Raw genomic sequence first — 19,994 nt, forward strand, 5'->3', positions numbered from 1 at the left:
TTGTATGCTGTTCCCTGCACAATATCTGTTGGGGGTACACTGTGCTACTGAGCACATGATGTATATATATATGGAAGTGTACATTGTACTGTGTACATGTGGTTGGTGTACATGACCATCAACATCAGCAGAGTGTACAGCAAGCATCACTCACTGTTCTTTTCTCTTGCAGACCCGCCTGGACGCAGACAAGACCCGCAGGTAAAATGCGATGACGTATGTATCCTCTGAAGCTTGTTCCTCTAACCACTGCATGTACAGTACACCCGCGAGGTACACCCTGGGTGTATCACCCACACTAACCTGTACACCCACGAGGTACTCCCTGGGTGTATCATCCACAGTAACCTGTACACCCGCAGGATACACCCTGGGTGTATCACCCACAGTAACCTGTACACCTGCAGGGTAAACCCTGGGTGTATCACCCACACTAACCTGTACACCCGCAGGGTAAACCCTGGGTGTATCACCCACACTAACCTGTACACCCTCAAGCACACCCTGGGTGTATCACCCAAACTAACCAGTACATCCGCGAGGTACACCTTGGGTGTATCACCTACACTAACCTGTACACCCTCAAGGCAAACCCTGGGTGTATCACCCAAACTAACCTGTACACCCGCGAAGTACACCCTAGAAGTGTCACCCAAACTAACATGTACACCCGCAAAGTACACCCAGGTTGTGTCACCTGACCCCCTCAGTACAACCTAAAATACCCAAACAAGTTGTAACATCCCAAGTAACAAGTCTTGTTGCAGGTTACATGGTCTAGGCCAGCCTACACATGTGATGGCCTGTAACTTACAGGACTACAGTGTATGTAGCTCCTACAGGACGCGTATGTGGACTTCAGCAGCACATACGAAGCGTCCCTACTTTACTGCGCAGCGCTTTACGTCATCATACGGTGACCTTACACACCACAAAGGTCATTGCCGAACACTAACTTTAGGTCAAATTTGAAGTGATCCGTTTAATGGGTCATTTGTTATACGAGACCATCCTCGTGCAGAGGTCAGCTGATCAAGGTCAACATCTGCTCGTGTCGCCGCCAGGGCGCTGCACCACACGCTGAAATGTGAATGATAATAATGATGGTAGTGCTGTCGTGCTGGCCCGGGGGAGGCCATACACACGACATGTTGTCTGGAGGTGATAGTAACAGCTGATAGTAACTACAATGTCCTTGTTTATCTTGCGTCGTCAACCCTTTTGTGTAGGGCGGCAGGACTACGACCCTTGACCACGACGGCACCAGTCTTGGATCAAAGGACGGGCTATCACGCTTTAGCGTCGTACCACCACGCTGAGCGTCGTACCACCACGCTTAGCGTCGTACCACCACGCTGAGCGTCGTACCACCACGCTTAGCGTCGTACCACCACGCTGAGCGTCGTACCACCACGCTTAGCGTCGTACCACCACGCTGAGCGTCGTGCCACCACGCTTAGCGTCGTACCACCACGCTGAGCGTCGTACCACCACGCTTAGCGTCGTACCACCACGCTTAGCGTCGTACCACCACGCTGAGCGTCGTACCACCACGCTGAGCGTCGTACCACCACGCTTAGCGTCGTACCACCACGCTTAGCGTCGTACCACCACGCTGAGCGTCGTACCACCACGCTGAGCGTCGTACCACCACGCTGAGCGTCGTACCACAGTGTTCAAGGAGATACTATCAGGTGTTACCAAAGAAGACTTTCCCACTGTGAAGGTTAGGTTCTGAGGTGGGCGGCACTGACTGCCAAGTCTTCCCTGCATCGTTACCTGGCATAACTGTCATGAGCAACCTGGCATAACTGTCATGAGCAACCTGGCATAACTGTCATGAGCAACCTGGCATAACTGTCAGGAGCAAAATGAATGAATTTCTCTGTATAATACATCAACTGTTTCCTCGTGTGATTGATGTACACATGTTGCCTGACGCTGGACGCCACCATCAACGTCTCCAGGAAGACCCGTGTGGCGGCACCTTGAGCACGAGGCTGGGTCGTGCCTCGCTCCCACCACATCCCTCACACCATCTCCTACTGACACTCCACGATCATCAGCAGCACCACAGATGCTGCCCTCAAACACCTGCACCACAGATGCTGCCCGCAAACACCTGCACCACAGATGCTGCCCTCAAACACCTGCACCACAGATGCTGCCCTCAAACACCTGGACCACAGATGCTGCCCTCAAACACCTGGCACCACAGATGCTGCCCTCAAACACCTGCACCACAGATGCTGCCCTCAAACACCGTGCACCACGAGATGCTGCCCTCAAACACCTGCAACACAAGATGCTGCTCCAATACTGCACCACAGATGCTGCCCTCAAACACCCTGACCAGATGTGCCCTCAAACATGCACACAAGATGCTGCCCTTCAAAACCTGCACCACAGATGCTGCCCGCAATAACCTGGAAAGATGTGCCCTCAAACACTGGACCACAGATGCTGCCCTCAAACACTGGTACCACAGATGCTGCCCCCGCAAACACTGGACACAGTATGCTGCCCTCAAACACTGGACCACAGAAGTTGACCGCAGAACGGACCCAGATTGCTGCCTCAACACTGGAAGATGCTGCCCTCAAACACCTGGACACAGATGTTGCCCGCAGACACTGGACCACAATGCTGCCTTCAAAACACCTGGGCCACAGAAGTTGCCCTCAAAACCTGGACAGTGATTCTGCCTCAAACACCTGGACCACAGATGCTGCCCTCAAACACCTGGACCACAGATGCTGCCCTCAAACACCTGGACCAGTGATGCTGCCCTCAAACACCTGGACCACAGATGCTGCCCTCAAACACCTGGACCAGTGATGCTGCCCTCAAACACCTGGACCACAGATGCTGCCCTCAAACACCTGGACCACAGATGCTGCCCTCAAACACCTGGACCACAGATGCTGCCCTCAAACACCTGGACCACAGATGCTGCCCTCAAACACCTGGACCACAGATGCTGCCCTCAAACACCTGGACCACAGATGCTGCCCTCAAACACCTGGACCACAGATGCTGCCCTCAAACACCTGGACCAGTGATGCTGCCCTCAAACACCTGAACCACAGGTGCTGCCCTCAAACACCTGGACCACAGATGCTGCCCTCAAACACCCGTGGCTTCATTACCTACGAGAGCTTCCTTTCATTTGGAATATTTGACACCACATTTATTGACCTGCATGAACTTCCAACTTTGTATTTCCCTCTACCACCTGATGTGGTCACTGGTATATAACCTCATGCCAACACTGTCCTCCTGCTGTTGCCTGACATCACATCCAGAGTGTCGCTTTTTTTTTTACTTAAGTCTGGAACATAATTGGGTAATCTCGGACCGTCAACGTGCTTAGGTTTATGTCTACTGAACTGTTCTGGTGCAGAGCCGCGAGCCAGCACTAGGTGCCCCTCCCTCTCTGTTGTCACGGTGTGTTCTGTTCTGTTTGTGTGTTCGTACCTATAACCTGACCATGTTGGTTGAAGACTACGATTCACAACCTTGTGTCTGGAGCACATCCATTCGTGTCTCAAGATCTTCGTCCCACCTGAATGTCACGTGGTAATACTGCAGTTGCTCAGTCGTTCATCTTGCTCCACCCGTGCGCGCTACACCATCACCCAGATGGTCTCATGTACGGAGACCCTGGAGCTGTGGCAGGTCCCACCTAAGGTCTTGTCCCTGACGGAAGACCTCCCATCATCCTGCGATGGTTGGCCCCACAATCGTGAGTGCCACCTTCAAGACCCACTGGTTAGCCATCATCTGCAATATTTCTCCCCAGTTCACCAAGACGACGCAGGCTGCACACACGAGTTGCCAGCCTGTACTGCAAAATATCTTCAGGCGAATCCTTGATGATGTCTTGATTTTCTGTCGTCTGAAGACTAAACTCAGTTCCTCAAGTTTACACTGCATGATCTGTCATGTGTCGGGTGTTTACTATATATCCTATAACATTCTTCAGGTGTTCACAATATACCATATATCATTCTTCAGGTGTTCACGATACACCATATATCATTCTTCATGTGTTCACGATATACTATATATCATTCTTCAGGTGTTCACGATACACCATATATCATTCTTCATGTGTTCACGATATATTATCCCTCGATGGGGCACTCTGTGTCATATATCGTTCAGACACATGTAATGTATAGCAAGTCAACTTCTGGTCTTGTGTACAAACCTCATGTGGTAAATGAGCAGTTATCACGAGTCCAACACCAAGACCACAGGCACTGTGGTGATCTAGATACAAAAATGACTCAATAACACCAATGAAAAAAAATTGGTTTCCGTTTTCCCCGGTGTGTGTGTGTGTGTGTGTGTGTGTGTGTGTGTGTGTATGTGTGAGGTTTGTCCTGCAAATGAGCTCCACACTGACCAGACATGATACACCTTCCCATGTTCTTCATGTAACACACAACAAAACTTCACCGAGTCAGATTAACATGATTTCATTTTCCACGATCGTGAACACTGTCAGCTGAATCATGTACATTAATATCATTACTGACACAAATTAGAGAGCAATAAATTCTGAGAGGTCGATATGAAAGATCGGCAGCATTAATTTCCAGTCTCTGGTCAAACTGATCGTCAATCATATGTCGTCTTACTACGGAATGTTGACCATGCTAGCGGTTCTGTCGTGAACAGTAGCAAGACACCAAGGTTCTGCAAGTCACATGACGTCAACCTGCATGTTTTAAATTTTACTATGATACATTTGGCACAAATACTTACTGTTATGTGTAAGTTCAGTACAAGACGGCCATCACAGGCCCGTCTCTCAATACAGTGGCTCATATTGTAGACATTCCTGTGAAAAATGACAACAAGTATGGCCACCACGACTGATTTTACCTGTTGTTTTAGAGGTTAATTACAGCAGTCTGCTTAAAGGTCGACCATACATACAGACGTTAGACTCTGAACCATCCAGCACTTACTGGCACTGCGAGGAATTTCCGCAGCTTTAGGGCTGCACGTAACTGATGATTTATGGTTTCAAGAATGTGTGGTTTACTGTGGCCTTCTGGGAGGAGCTGTGCTGCTCTAGCCCTGTGGTGACGAGTACCCGTCCACACACACACGCTGCTTCTGGAAGCCGCGCTCGACCCCAGCAGCGTGTGTGTGTGTGTGTGTGTGTGTGTGTGTGTGTGTGTGTGTGTGTGTGTGTGCACGAATGTGCTGGGGTGTAAAGAGTGAGTGAGGGGCGGCCTTAAGAGAGTGTGTGACGTGATGCTGGGGAGCGGCGAGGAACCCACAGCCCTCTGGCGAGGCCTTCAGAAGGACCCCTCGGGCAAATCCAGCGGCTGGCCACGTAGCGAGCGGTCTCACCAGCGCCTGCCAACCTTCAGCGTTATTACACTTAACCACGTGCCATGATGGCCAGGCGGGGAAACCTGGTAGATGAGACGACCGCTGCTCCACACCAGCCAACCACGTCCACTAGCCTGTACTCTCACTATCCCCACGTCCCTATCCACGTATCCATCTTCACCCGCTAACACTATGCACCTCACCCGCGCAACTAACATCCAATAGACAATGTAATAATCATACAATTCACATGACTACCACACAACCGTCGCCCATACCTTTTATACCCACAGTACACCCATCCGAGCGTCCACTATCTCCCGAGCAGCGTCCATCTACCCTAGCGTCCACCATCCCCCGGCCAGCGTCCACTATCCCCCGAGCAGCGTCCATCTACCCTAGCGTCCACCATCCCCCGGCCAGCGTCCACTATCCCCAGCCACCATTCATCAGCGCAGCAACAGGTGGGCGGGGGAGTGTGGACCTTCACAAGCGGTGTCAGCCAGCCTGGCTCGCCTGGGGCCACACTGTGGCCAGCAACCCCGATATCCAACCAACCGCACCCGTCCGCCCGCAACCCCCCCACCCCAGCCCTTACGCTGCCCCCCCCCCCCCCCACACCTCTTACGCCAGGGCTTTCTCGAGGATGGGAGGAGGAGGAGGGTGGAGGGGGGCGCGTACTGATGGATGTTGCACCGGTCGTCTTGGCGGGAGAGGACGACATATAACGAAGACCCAGGGTGGTTGGTGGCCAGCAGAACTCACCACCACCACAACCACCACCACAACCACTCAGTTTCTCTTCTGGCCAACATGCACAAACATTATCTAATTAGCATACGTACAGAATCATTCATTAAACAACATAAAGTGTGCTACGACGTGGGATAAATGACACCCACATACAGAAAACGTGATGTAAAAATATATATTTGAGGAGATGATGGTTTCTTATTTCTAGTGAAATACTAAGTGAATATCAAAACAGGGAAAGTCAATAATGAATTGGCTGTTATATTTCTGAAAATGATCCAGCATCAGGGAGGAGTAGGGGCGGAGAGGGGGGGACTATTTTTGTTTTGAAAACCGCTGTCTGGCAGCCCTAATGTTGCTCTAAGGTTCTCGCTCTGCCCCACAGCCCTTAACCTGCCCCAAAGCCCTTAACCTGCCCCACACTTCTTAACCTGCCCCACAGCCCTTAACCTGCCCTACACTTCTTAACCTGCCCTATACATGCGTTATGCTGACCCTGAACCCCTAAGCCTTAACCTACTCTTAACCCTCAACCTACTCTTAACCTACTCTTAACCCTTAACCTGTCCTACAGCCCTTAACCTGTCCTACAGCCCCTGACCTACCACACTGCCACAAACTCACTGCCCCTAACCCCTGACACATCAGTTGGCCGTGCCCGCCACAGCTGGCCCACACAGGTCACCTGATGACTCCTCTCTCACCTGAGGTGCTGCCATCACTGCGTCAAGAGCGTTGTCTGCCATCATTGCGTCATGAGCGTTGTCTGCCATCACTGCGTCATGAGCGTTGTCTGCCATCATTGCGTCATGAGCGTTGTCTGCCATCATTGCGTCATGAGCGTTGTCTGCCATCATTGCGTCATGAGCGTTGTCTGCCACGCGCGTCATGGAAGTTGTCTGCCATCATTGAGTCATGAACGTTGTCTGCCATCATTCCATCATGAGCGTTGTCTGCCATCACTGCGTCATGAGCGTTGTCTGCCATCACTGCGTCATGGAGGCTGTCTGCCATCATTGCGTCATGAGCGTTGTCTGCCACGCGCGTCATGGAAGTTGTCTGCCATCATTGCGTCATGAGCGTTGTCTGCCACGCGCGTCATGGAGGTTGTCTGCCAGACTTACCTAGGTGTCTGGCAGACCAGTGATGGTGTCTGCCAAGGCCGTAATCATCGGCCAAATTCTCGGGCAAATTACAGTTAATCACCGTCAAGCGTAAGGTAGGGCCTGAGTGACGGAGAAATAATTGATAGTGACTGTCACGTAAATGACGGGCGTTGTCATACAAATGACAGCTGCTCACTGTCAGGCATAATGTGGGGGGGTGACTGACGCAAAAAAAAAAAAAAAATGGACTGATACTGATTACGAGACCAATGGACGGGTGTTGCCACACAACTGACAGGTGTTGACAGTCGTCTGTCTGAAAAATATGATGTTCTTGTCAGTGAGACAGAGGACAGGGTGTGTGGCCAACAGAGGATCAGTGACTGGATACAGTATCACTTAATCACATTCCCAGCCGCCGATATTGTGCCCTTCTTCTGAACATTCTGGCCAAAGTCACGTTAGGAAACATCAAACTACACCATGTTGGTCGTAGCTGTAGACTGAACAACCTTCCTGTGTAAAGCTGTTATTGTAACAACACCAACACTTGTTGAACACACATCTCCCTGTTCACTGGTGACTGCTGTGTGACGGGAAGAGAATTCTACACATCTTGTTCATTGTGACGGGAAGAGAAATTTACACTCGTGTTGCCTATTCTGTTACCTTTGTACACACATACACACACACACACACACACACACACACACACACACTCCAGCTCAAGCCGTGTACCTATTCATCAACCAGCCCCGAGGGGAGGATGAGGAGCTGGAATTGCCTGTGGGTTGACTGCCGCGCCCAGAACTCGAACCAATACGGGTTCAACTTTAGGCAGGGCCGCTCCGACACTGGGGCCCTTTGTGCTGCACCTGTTACCCACATACTCGTACGCTACAGATGTGACCCTTCCACCACAGGTGCTACCCTGATCCACGCCATCCCTCCTGTGGTGGGAGCAGGTGTGACCCTCGCGGCAGGTCAGGTCGTGGCCTCCCTGTGACGTAGGCTGGTCATCATGTCTTCCTTTATTCTGCCTTCCTCCGCCGTAAGCAGATCAAGGTCTTCCTTCCTCTCATCCATAACTCATTTTACTTCGTCCAGGTAACATTCTCGCGGCTTCCTTCCTGCATGACCCCTCGTTATTTCTGCCTCGTTTCCTCAAGTGAAGACATCACACTACTGAAGCCCCGTGACCAGCCGGGGGTCGGATACGTGTCACACACACAGGTCTTGGGTCATTTTATCCTGCAATAAATCCGGACGAGCCAGAATAACATTTGGCTTAAAAATGTTGAAAGGAAAACCAGGATGGTGCAGGAAGCGGCAAGGTTATCCATCCATGAGTGGAAAACTTCACATACCTGGGAACCTGAAGAGCAGGCAACCCGCCTGGTCGGACCTGGACCTGCAGGCCCATGGGAAGGGAATGGCGGAGGGGGGGGGGGGGGGGAGGACAGATTTTCTTTTCCTAGTGTGTACACACAATACACCTTTCTGTGACAGCATTTCCCAGGGCTCACGAAGGTCAGAGGCGTTGCTGACATGCCAAGACCTAGTCTTCAAGCACAGTAACCCTGAAACTGAGAACAGTTGAAGAGATCCATTGAAGGAAATCAGTCATGTATTGGTGTCGCTGGACACATGGAATGAGGGCCAGAGGAGAGAGAGAGAGAGAGAGAGAGAGAGAGAGAGAGAGAGAGAGAGAGAGAGAGAGAGAGAGAGAGAGAGAGAGAGAGAGAGAGAGAGAGGACACAGACCAGCAGAAAGTTTGAGAAACAAAACTATAAAGAACTGGACATCTGTTTACACGATACAGGTGGCGGAAGGAATGTGAGGCTGGCACTGTGTTATGGAAGGTTGTGCAAAGTGTACAGCAAAGTGTAGCGAAATGTGTTGCAAGAGGGATGTATCCAGAGAAAGGGGGAAGGGTGAGGGGGTCAAGAAACGAGCAGATGACCGATCAGTGATTTCACAGGCGTCGGTAGGAAATGGGATGCCAGAGATGGGCGAGAAGAGATCAAGAAACGCTAGTCAAACAGCGGTAGAGGATCAGGGATGAGTGACCATAAAGGCCAGCAACGAAAGAACTTGAAAACAAAAGACGATTTACTTATAAGACAAGAAATTCCTCTGAAGTGTTTCATACATTCACATGTTGCAAATAATTTCGAGTGACCGGATAAGTCGACCACAGAACCCCGAAGTTCTTGAAAGATTTCATCGTGAGGTTCTCGAGCGCACTTGTCTTACACATGGCGAAGTTCTGGGCACCGCCGCCTGTGAGGGGTGAGCCTGGGTGTAGAGAAGCGTCATGGAGGGGATGCGACCCCCGCCATGATCACTGGACACCACACCAGCTACGTACTCATGGGCTGTGTGCAGACCCCTGACTCAACTAGCCGCTGGTATGTTCTCTCAGATGTTCTCACGGCGATAAACCAGGTTGGCAGCCCTGATCCACCACCGTCCTGCCTCACTAACAAGTGTTGGCCGCAGAGGACTGGAAATGATCAGGAAACGAACAGGAGAATTCTTGGTCGACAGTGGCTACCTAAGGTGGAGAAGGTGTCTGAGGGAGACCCTGACACTCTCAGGTTAGAGTAAACAACATCTTAGAAAAGAAAGATGGTTAGCGGGTGGCCAGCGTATCGTCAGACTTCCGGAACATCAATTATGCTATCCCATATTAAAGCCTGGTAAGAGTAAACGAATACAGAACTGGCTAATGTAAGAAGTGGGGCTGTTTCACTGGGCTGAGAGCTAGCGGACTGGCAGAAAGCAAAACACACGTATCCGGAGAGTCATTTCCAGCTGGGCGAGTGTTGCAAGTGTCGTCCCTCAGGACACAGTGCTGGGACCACTATTGTTTCTAATCTGTGAAAACGACTGACCAGTGTACAGCGTACATACCTGGATATGTTTTCCGATGATGGCAAATCCATGAAAGAAGTGAGGAGCAACATAGTGCAGCATGTTGCAGAGGGATCTCAGTAATATGGACCAGTGATTCGGTAAATGGCTCATGAAATCTAACCGTAACAAGTGTGTATAACTGAAGATGAGGGAGAGTGAGAGATGCCAGGCTATGATTACCATACTGATGAGGAGAAGTTACAGGATCAAATCGTGAGACCCTGGCCCAGGCTGACATGTGTGTCAAACTTATGACCAGAAAATCAGGCGAGGAAGATGTCAAGACTGGGCAACACTATTTCCGTGAACGTCAGAACTGGTTTCGAGTCCATGAACAAGATGTTCAGGAGATACACGAGACATGTTCCGTCCTCGTTAACACATGTTTCAACAACATGATCCTGTCATTTAAGGAAACATACAGAGACGATGGAGAAGGTACAGCAGAATGGAACTAGGCTAGGGCAAGAAGAAAGTGGCAAAGACTGACAAGAAGAGGGAGGAACTTTTCGATCTGTCAACAGTGAAGGACACGAGGACAACAGGAAACATAATTACGATCTTCAAATTCCCAGGTGACGATAATGGTCTTTACTTAAACAAGCGGCTTGATATTCAATGACACTCCGAATCCAAAGAACATAACAGGAAATTATGCCACTAGAGTAACGGCTGGAAAGACGTGAGGGAATTTTTCTTCACACCAAAAGCAATGAACATGGGACAAACTAAGTCACGATGAAGTGACTGCACACACCAATGAAGAAGTCAAAGTTGGTAGGAGAGAATTGGAAGTTAACAGCGGGTGGCTCCCAAGAAAGGTATGATCCTTCAGAGTGTGTATAGATAGGATGATACACACACACACACACACACACACACACACACACACACGTGAAGAAGCATGACTTCGGCCTCACAGTACTGGAAATGTGGAACAAGTTCAGGAAAGATGGAATGCATGTGAAGAACACTCGGGAATTTAGGTCTACATGAGAGAGATGAAGTCCAGTGTTGCGGCAGCACAGGTCCTCACCCGTGTAAACACACCCCACCACATACGTGATCTGATCACAACCTTTAAGGTTATAATCCAGATTCCTGACGCACGTATTGAACAGTTCTTCGGGAGATGTTAGAACAGAAGAACAACCAGAGGACGTTATCATGATAATAAGCAAGAAGTTTGTAATAAAGAATAACATTTTGAGTATAAGAATGACGGATGGAGGGATGAAACTCCAGTAAGAGTCGTAGTAACTGGCGACAATATACAGAAGTTTAAAAAGTTGTATGACAGTAGATAGTTTATGAGATTGGGGGCCTATAAACTTTATACTAGTGGGGCCCCTCTACCTATCTTGATAGATGGATAGACAGACAGATAGATAGATAGATAGATAGATAGATAAAAGGATATATAGATATAGGTAGACAGAGATATATAAGAAATATACGACGGTGGCACAGATTGAGGAGTAAATGTCTTGGAGTTTCCTTGGTTCGTACGCAGCAAGAGTGGCACTTCGTATTTGTGTCAGAGTAGAAAGTGAGACGCTAGGAGGCATTGCTGCCAAGCTTTCAAGGTTGGCAGTTTATGTCTCTCAGCAAATAAGAAATTAGCATATCATGAAGTTTACTTCAGTTATTGTATGTCGTTTAACCTTTTGGTGAGGGTATTGTCAACTTCTTTATGCACACGAGTCTAACTACATCTTATAACACATTATAAAGAACAGTGAACTCTGGCATCGAACACCGACATTCCTCCCATCTGGTGACGGCAAGCGGAACTAACCTCCCTTACTGGTACCGCGTCGTCAAATTAGCTTCCATTAAAACCCACATCCGCCGCTCGTGTACCTCAGAATTCTTCAAAAAATATCTATACAGTCACCAGGCTAACTTTATCTCTCATCGACGGAAATCATTACATGGAACAGCATACATTTACCCTGAAACAAAGGTAAACAGGCCAAACACGAAGACCTTAACAGACCTTAACATATGTTCGAGGCGAGGAAGAACACACGACATATACTGGGAAGGATTTAGTGCCCCGTCGTCTCTCTTGTCCACAAGTTTAATGTCTTTCCTGCTCTTACCACATCCACACTCTCCTGCCTGTATCAATCCCACTCTACGCCGCGCCTCGCCTCGCCTCTTCCTCACTACGCCTCTACACTACCTACCTCTACACTAGGCCTATCCCTCCACCTGGTCCTTCATACAACCTCGTTTCCCTTTAACACCACCTGCTACTCCCCAACCTCCCCACCCCACAGACCTCCGCCCTACCTCCTGCCCCTTCCGCACAACCCTCAACACAGCATCCTACCCCGTCAACACCACTTCCAGAACCAGAACACATCTTACCATGTCAACGCCACATCCAGACTCTCAACACAACAATTCTACCCCTGTCAAACACCAGCTCCAGAACTCACCACAACACCCTAACCCCGTCAGTTCCACTTCCAAAGCCTCAGTACAGCGCCATGACAAGTCAAGAACTCTTCCAGACCCTCAACACATCCTTCGTCATCACATCTTCCAGACCCTCAACACATCATCCTCCGTCATCACATCTTCCAGACCTTCAACACATCCTTCGTCATTACATCCTCCAGACCTTCAACACATCATCCTCCGTCATCACATCTTCCAGACCCTCAACACATCACTATCCAGGGTCATTCTGGACAGCACTTCCCCCCCAAACTACACTGGGATTCTACCACATCACCTACAGCCCACTCCGCTACCTTTCACCCCTCCACACTACCCATACACCTGTCCCTTGTGTCCGCCCCTCCACACCTGGCCCCCCTGCATACTCCTCCCTGCCCGTCCAGCTCTCTATCCCCAGTGCCGCCCGCTACACACCACTCCTGCACACCGCACACTCCCCGCCCCTGCAGAGCTCAACCCCCCTCCCCCTGCCCACACAGGCGGGGTCACACTTGACCAGCAGGTCCGGTGCACCACCACCACCCACGGGTCCGTCGACTATGGTGGCAGTGTGACCCAGGCCGCCGCCTCCGTCTCACCGTCAGCCATCACTGCTGCTTCCTAACCCTCCCTTACCGGAGCGGCTGTTTCCGTCCTGTGACCTCAGTCAGTCTGTACTTTACCTCTGCAGGTAATGAGCCGTGCCGCTGGAGAGATCACGTGAGCTGCGACCTAACCAGAAGGTAGTAAGAGTGAAGAATTCTACCTTCCTTCCCGGTCATGGCATATCACTGTTAACATGTGGTCCCCCAGACGTGGTGGTGGCTGCCGCCCACTCTGTGGGGGGAGGGATTATCGTCTGCACACGTCCCCGTCTGGGGTCCTCCTGATCTTAGCTTGCCAAATGCATTCATGAGTCCTCCGCCTCCGCAACCCAACTCTCACTACCGACCTCCCCGGCCGTCCCCACGTAGCATCGCTAGCCTTGTCCTCCCGCTACACCTACGGTCAACGACTCCTGTAGAGGGAGTCCATCATGCCTCTATGACGTAAGGCCAGTAGTTGCACTCGCCACCTCGCTCACTCGCTGGTGAGTCGTCACAATACTCGCAGTTTGGGTGGCCGTGCACCAGAACATCACCCGCCCGCGCCTCTCTCACTCCACCCACCCTCACATGTGCTAAGGTGAGGTGTGGATGCTGCCGGGATACACTTGACCCACTAGTGCCTGTGATGGCATTCATCACCAGATTACCTCCCTCTCTATATAAGTTCCCATGTAAGCAGGTCTCACACCGTTGTCCCTCTCACACAGTAACCATACAGTGTGGGAGACAGCCAGCCACACCTGACGCAGCGGAGGCAAACCCCACCTAACTCTGTAGACAACATCAGGTCACTGACCCTTACGACCATCACCTTCACTATGAGTGATAATTATGAAAAAAAAGAAAGTATATATAAATACATATAAACAGTTTACATAATCAGTTGAGTCAAGAACTCTATCTTACCAGATTTAGCTTTTAAACCTTTAAGATCATGGAGCGAAGCCACAGTACTACAACTTTCAAACTGCTGCACCATAAAAACCTACAACTCTCACTAATGCACCATACATCACTACAACCTTCACACCGCTGCACCATACACAACTACAACCCTTACACCGCTGCACCATACTCCACTACAACCCTTACACCGCTGCACCATACTCCACTACAACCCTCACACCGCCGCACCATACTCCACTACAACCCTCACACTGCCGACCATACACCACTACAACCATCACACTGCCGCACCATACACCACTACAACCCTCAAACCGCTGCACCATACATCACTACAACCCTCACACTGCCGACCATACACCACTACAACCATCACACTGCCGCACCATACACCACTACAACCCTCAAACCGCTGCACCATACATCACTACAACCCTCACACTGCCGACCATACACCACTACAACCATCACACTGCCGCACCATACACCACTACAACCCTCACACCGCCGCACCATACATCACTACAACCCTCACACTGCCGACCATACACCACTACAACCATCACACTGCCGCACCATACACCACTACAACCCTCACACCGCCGCACCATACATCACTACAACCCTCACACTGCCGACCATACACCACTACAACCATCACAGTGCCGCACCATACACCACTACAACCCTCAAACCGCTGCACCGTACACCACTACAACTCTCACACCGCCGCACCGTACACCACTACAACCCGAGACAATGAAGCCATACACAACCTGAGTTGGGAGTGCAGTGACCCATGACGCTGGACTGACCACAACAGCCCCACCCGCCGCCAGCCCACACCTCCTAAGCAACAGGGAACACCACACAGCGTAGGAGGATAGTTCGCTAACGACAGAATTACACGACCAATCATAAGTTTATAATAAAATTCACTGCTGAACAACAGTCATACAACGAGAACTCCCAAACCATGCAAGTCACCTGCCAATCATACATGACGAGGCGTTTCCACCCACCAGACACAGTTACCGCCGCAGGGAACAGCCTGCAGTAAATCTTGATCCAGAGGAAATACGAGCTTTTTCACGGCAGAAAAATACAAGGCGTTATTATATATATATATATATATATATATATATATATATATATATATATATATATATATATATATATATATATATATATATATATTTTTTTTTTTTTTTTTTTTTTTTTTTTTTTTATACTTTGTCGCCGTCTCCCGCGTTTGCGAGGTAGCGCAAGGAAACAGACGAAAGAAATGGCCCCACCCCCCCCCCCCCCCCATACACATGTACATACACACGTCCACACACGCAAATATACATACCTACACAGCTTTCCATGGTTTACCCCAGACGCTTCACATGCCTTGCTTCAATCCACTGACAGCACGTCAACCCCTGTATACCACATGACTCCAATTCACTCTATTTCTTGCCCTCCTTTCACCCTCCTGCATGTTCAGGCCCCGATCACACAAAATCTTTTTCACTCCATCTTTCCACCTCCAATTTGGTCTCCCTCTTCTCCTTGTTCCCTCCACCTCCGACACATATATCCTCTTGGTCAATCTCTCCTCACTCATTCTCTCCATGTGCCCAAACCATTTCAAAACACCCTCTTCTGCTCTCTCAACCACGCTCTTTTTATTTCCACACATCTCTCTTACCCTTACGTTACTTACTCGATCAAACCACCTCACACCACACATTGTCCTCAAACATCTCATTTCCAGCACATCCATCCTCCTGCGCACATCTCTATCCATAGCCCACGCCTCGCAACCATACAACATTGTTGGAACCACTATTCCCTCAAACATACCCATTTTTGCTTTCCGAGATAGTGTTCTCGACTTCCACACATTTTTCAAGGCTCCCAGAATTTTCGCCCCCTCCCCCACCCTATGATCCACTTCCGCTTCCATGGTTCCATCCGCTGACAGATCCACTCCCAGATATCTAAAACACTTCACTTCCTCCAGTTTTTCTCCATTCAAACTCACCTCCCAATTGACTTGACCCTCACCCCTACTGTACCTAATAACCTTGCTCTTATTCACATTTACTCTCAACTTTCTTCTTCCACACACTTTACCAAACTCAGTCACCAGCTTCTGCAGTTTCTCACATGAATCAGCCACCAGCGCTGTATCATCAGCGAACAACAACTGACTCACTTCCCAAGCTCTCTCATCCCCAACAGACTTCATACTTGCCCCTCTTTCCAGGACTCTTGCATTTACCTCCCTTACAACCCCATCCATAAACAAATTAAACAACCATGGAGACATCACACACCCCTGCCGCAAACCTACATTCACTGAGAACCAATCACTTTCCTCTCTTCCTACACGTACACATGCCTTACATCCTCGATATATATATATATATAATTCTTTTTGAAGTGTGCTGCGAAAATGTCTGCACGGATCAAAAGGCAGATCAACACGATGTCTACTGACCTAAGCATGCAGGAGAGTGAAACACCTGCACGGGATAGAGTGAACTGGAGCAATGTGGTATACAGGGGGTGACGTGCTGTCAGTGGGCTGACCCAGGGGATACGGAGCAATAATCCACATACCCGACGTCGAGCGAAATATCTGATATGCGAAATAATTGACTAGGGAGCAGCTGAGCACGAGCGTGGGTTGTGCACTGCCCAGCAAGTCATATTTTCCACCAGGTGACTAACACCACCACAGTGGGTTCAGGGATGAGGTTAAACACAAGGTAGTTCAATGCTTATTTTTCGACTTTTGTTTATGTTGGATCTTTCCCTTCATAGCAAAGTGTCTGTTGGTGGCTTCTGGGTGACTGACAGAGAGAAACGTTACAAAATGAAAAGCAATTGCCCTCGTCGGCCATGCCAGCCAAACCACGATGTTCTATATATCATAATGTATTATTTCATTATGATCAATCTTCCTTCTCTCAGCTTTGCTTCCATTTTGTCCAGTCTTATAGCTTTCAGAAGAAAGCTATGACCAGTTTTAACTAATTTGTAAGATGAATTCATTTTCAAGAAATTATATCTAGTGTGGCGAGTCCTTGCAACTCTACCCAGAAAGCGTTATCAATACGACAAATAGTTTCACAAGCATCATGAATAAACCCTCACTGTAAATGGTATATTTGGCATTGATAACGGCAGTAAATGTCATCATAGCCAATAATATTACGGTCTAAGTCCTTATTAAGCATACAACGAGAATATGTTGGTGGTCTCTTTACATGTGTAAATATTTCGTTCCTAATCATGCAACGGCAGTTCAGTTCTTGGCAAGGGTCACGTTCATATGCACTATATTCGTATATAAATACCTCCGTGTTGCACAGTTAGGTTCTGTAAAATGCTATTTGCTGGTTGTGTGAGCCTATGGGAGATGACCAGTGGAGACCCCGTTGCTCACCAACGTGAGACGAAGGGGATTCGAGTACGTAGTACTCGAATAATCATTTCCCTAAGGTCGATCATAGCCAAGCCGTAGTGTTCCCGCCTGCTAGCAAGCAGGGGTCCCGGGTTCGATCCTGGCTGTTGGAGGTTTGTATGTTATATGGTAGTGCGCGTTCATATGCACTATATTCGTATATATGTATATATATTCCTATGAGTCCACGGGGAAAATGAAACACGAAAAGTTCCCAAGTGCACTTTCGTGTAATAATCACATCATCAGGGGAGACACAAGAGAGGAATATAACAGTCAGTTGATATACATCGAAGAGACGAAGCTAGGACGCCATTTGGTAAACATGTGATTGTCCAATATATATATATATATATATATATATATATATATATATATATATATATATATATATATTTATATATATTAGTATCAATGAGCTGCTGTAGCAATAGAAGAAATTTTACAAGCATAGCAAAATCGAAAGTAAATATGAACATAAACGCCTTAACGCAGCTGGAAATGCTAATGGACAAGCCAGGGCTGGACACACTGCAAGTGGTTAAGTTTGTCCTGTGTCAATGTGTAACATTTACATCATAACGGAACCACCATCACAGAAATCCTCGTACCTGACTGCAATCGTTCTACGTTCACTACACTGCTCTGTGTTTCCTTGTGACAAACATTGTGTAGGGATGATGAAAACATACTTTGCACAGAAAGCGTATATTTCGAACCCTTGTGATCTTACGTAGCCTGTGAACGCACACCTTCTAGCAACTTACACCAACTGTTGCCGCAATGAATTCAACCTCTCGTAACAAAACCATTCAATCATGCACGTACGCATGGTGACGTGTGTCGACTTCATGTGCTTTGAGAGAGAGAGAGAGAGAGAGAGAGAGAGAGAGAGAGAGAGAGAGAGAGAGAGAGAGAGAGAGTCAGCAGTTTTTCAACAAATGTACCTCTGCTGACAGCTGATCAGACATGCTTAAACCGACAAACACAATGACAAATTCCTATACGCTTTCAAGTTCCTTTTCCCAAAATTATATTATCATCTAAAAGAAGTGTAACTTACTAATACGACATCTTTATCTTTGGTCGTTTGAGGGTAGAGGCTTTCGTATTATGTGAGATTAGGTTAGTTTAGTTAGATTATGTTATGTTAAGTTTGGTCAGATCAAGTAAATGCCCAAAAGTTATACAAATTAAGTCACTGTTCACCATATGACAAAAAAAAAATCCCATCCATATTAGGCACAGAAGATACAGAAAAGGACTGACGACATATTTGCCACCGAAATCAGTAATTCGAATAAATGCTGTGTGACAATTGGAAATATTCATGACAAGCAAAACTTTAAAGGAGAACGGGATGTGACAAGTATAACTGGCGGAATTTTATAACAATAGGTGACAATAGCTGAGTGGTAATGCGTGACAGCAGAGCTCATTGCGAATAATGATGATGATCATAACAATAATAATAATAATAATAATAATAACGATAATAATAACATTGATAATACCGTAAAAATGATGGTCATTAATTTGAAGGTGTTGAATCTGGTGTATAGAAATAACGAGATTTTTTAAGTTGTTACAAAGTTTTACTCCCAATTGTCTATCAAACATTTACCAAGACATCAGTATACACTACAGAACACGACTCTCAGTAGGTACGACTACGCTCGTATTACGTAAGGTTAATTATTTCTATTACTAATTCTTATTATCAATAATCACCTTTGGTAAGCTTATCGACCTGTCATTGAAGGCCAAGTGCCCATACATGAACACACAAGGTTATAACAAGTGCAGAGTTACAAGCTTCGGCAGTCTAGGCTTGTTACACCTGTGGTGCTGTACTCCAACCGGAGCTGGTACACTTTTTCTGCCAACCACAGAAATAAACTGTGCATTCGGAAAAAATGGATATCAATGAACTCCTTTATACTGTGACGACGTGATCTAGATCAAGAGAACGTGATTTGGAGCATTACTTTTTATCCCACTGTAACAGAGCATGGTAGTCGGGAGGGCTATGATGATCCTGGAAAATGTGCGGTTGCAATGAGGGAAACGCATTTAGATAAACCTGTGAAAACATTACAATGTTAGGCATTATCATATCCTCCACTCTGTTCTGAAAACCCCCACATAACTGACATTAAAAAGTCTGCTCCCCACACGCTGGGAGTGTTGTATAGCTGCTGTGGTTCTTTTTTTTTTTTAGCAGCTATTTCATATCCACGCGTTTATAAGTATGGAATGCTGCGCACACATCTAGGACGGTTCATCCTCCACCTTTCTATTAACTAGAGTGGAAATAAAAGCCTTCCGTCTCATTAATTCTGCTGTCATCATCTCTTCGACCTTCCCTCTCCGTACGCCACGATTTTGCAGTTCTCTCTCTATTCTGTAGGTGTTACTGTGGCCATTGTTCTCATGAGC

At 48.1% G+C, this 19,994-nt stretch overlaps 2 protein-coding genes across 7 annotated transcripts in view; one reads left to right on the plus strand and one right to left on the minus strand.

The window, feature by feature from the left end:
- The window catches only part of LOC139752192 (uncharacterized), a 277,547-nt gene that overhangs the window by 227,228 nt on the left and 30,325 nt on the right, over positions 1–19,994 (minus strand). The gene's annotated exons all lie outside the window — the stretch shown is intronic.
- Positions 1–19,994, plus strand: part of LOC139752190 (uncharacterized) — a 102,738-nt gene that overhangs the window by 74,736 nt on the left and 8,008 nt on the right. For 3 of the 5 annotated variants that reach the window (XM_071668166.1, XM_071668169.1, XM_071668168.1), the window contains exon 2: positions 173–216. The gene's annotated coding sequence lies outside the window, so the exon portion shown is untranslated. The remainder of the gene's footprint in view (positions 1–172; positions 217–19,994) is intronic. The other 2 variants (XM_071668170.1, XM_071668167.1) reach the window with 1 other exon arrangement.

Source organism: Panulirus ornatus, chromosome 12, assembly GCF_036320965.1.
Source record: "Panulirus ornatus isolate Po-2019 chromosome 12, ASM3632096v1, whole genome shotgun sequence".
Taxonomy (NCBI): Eukaryota; Metazoa; Arthropoda; class Malacostraca; order Decapoda; family Palinuridae; genus Panulirus; species Panulirus ornatus.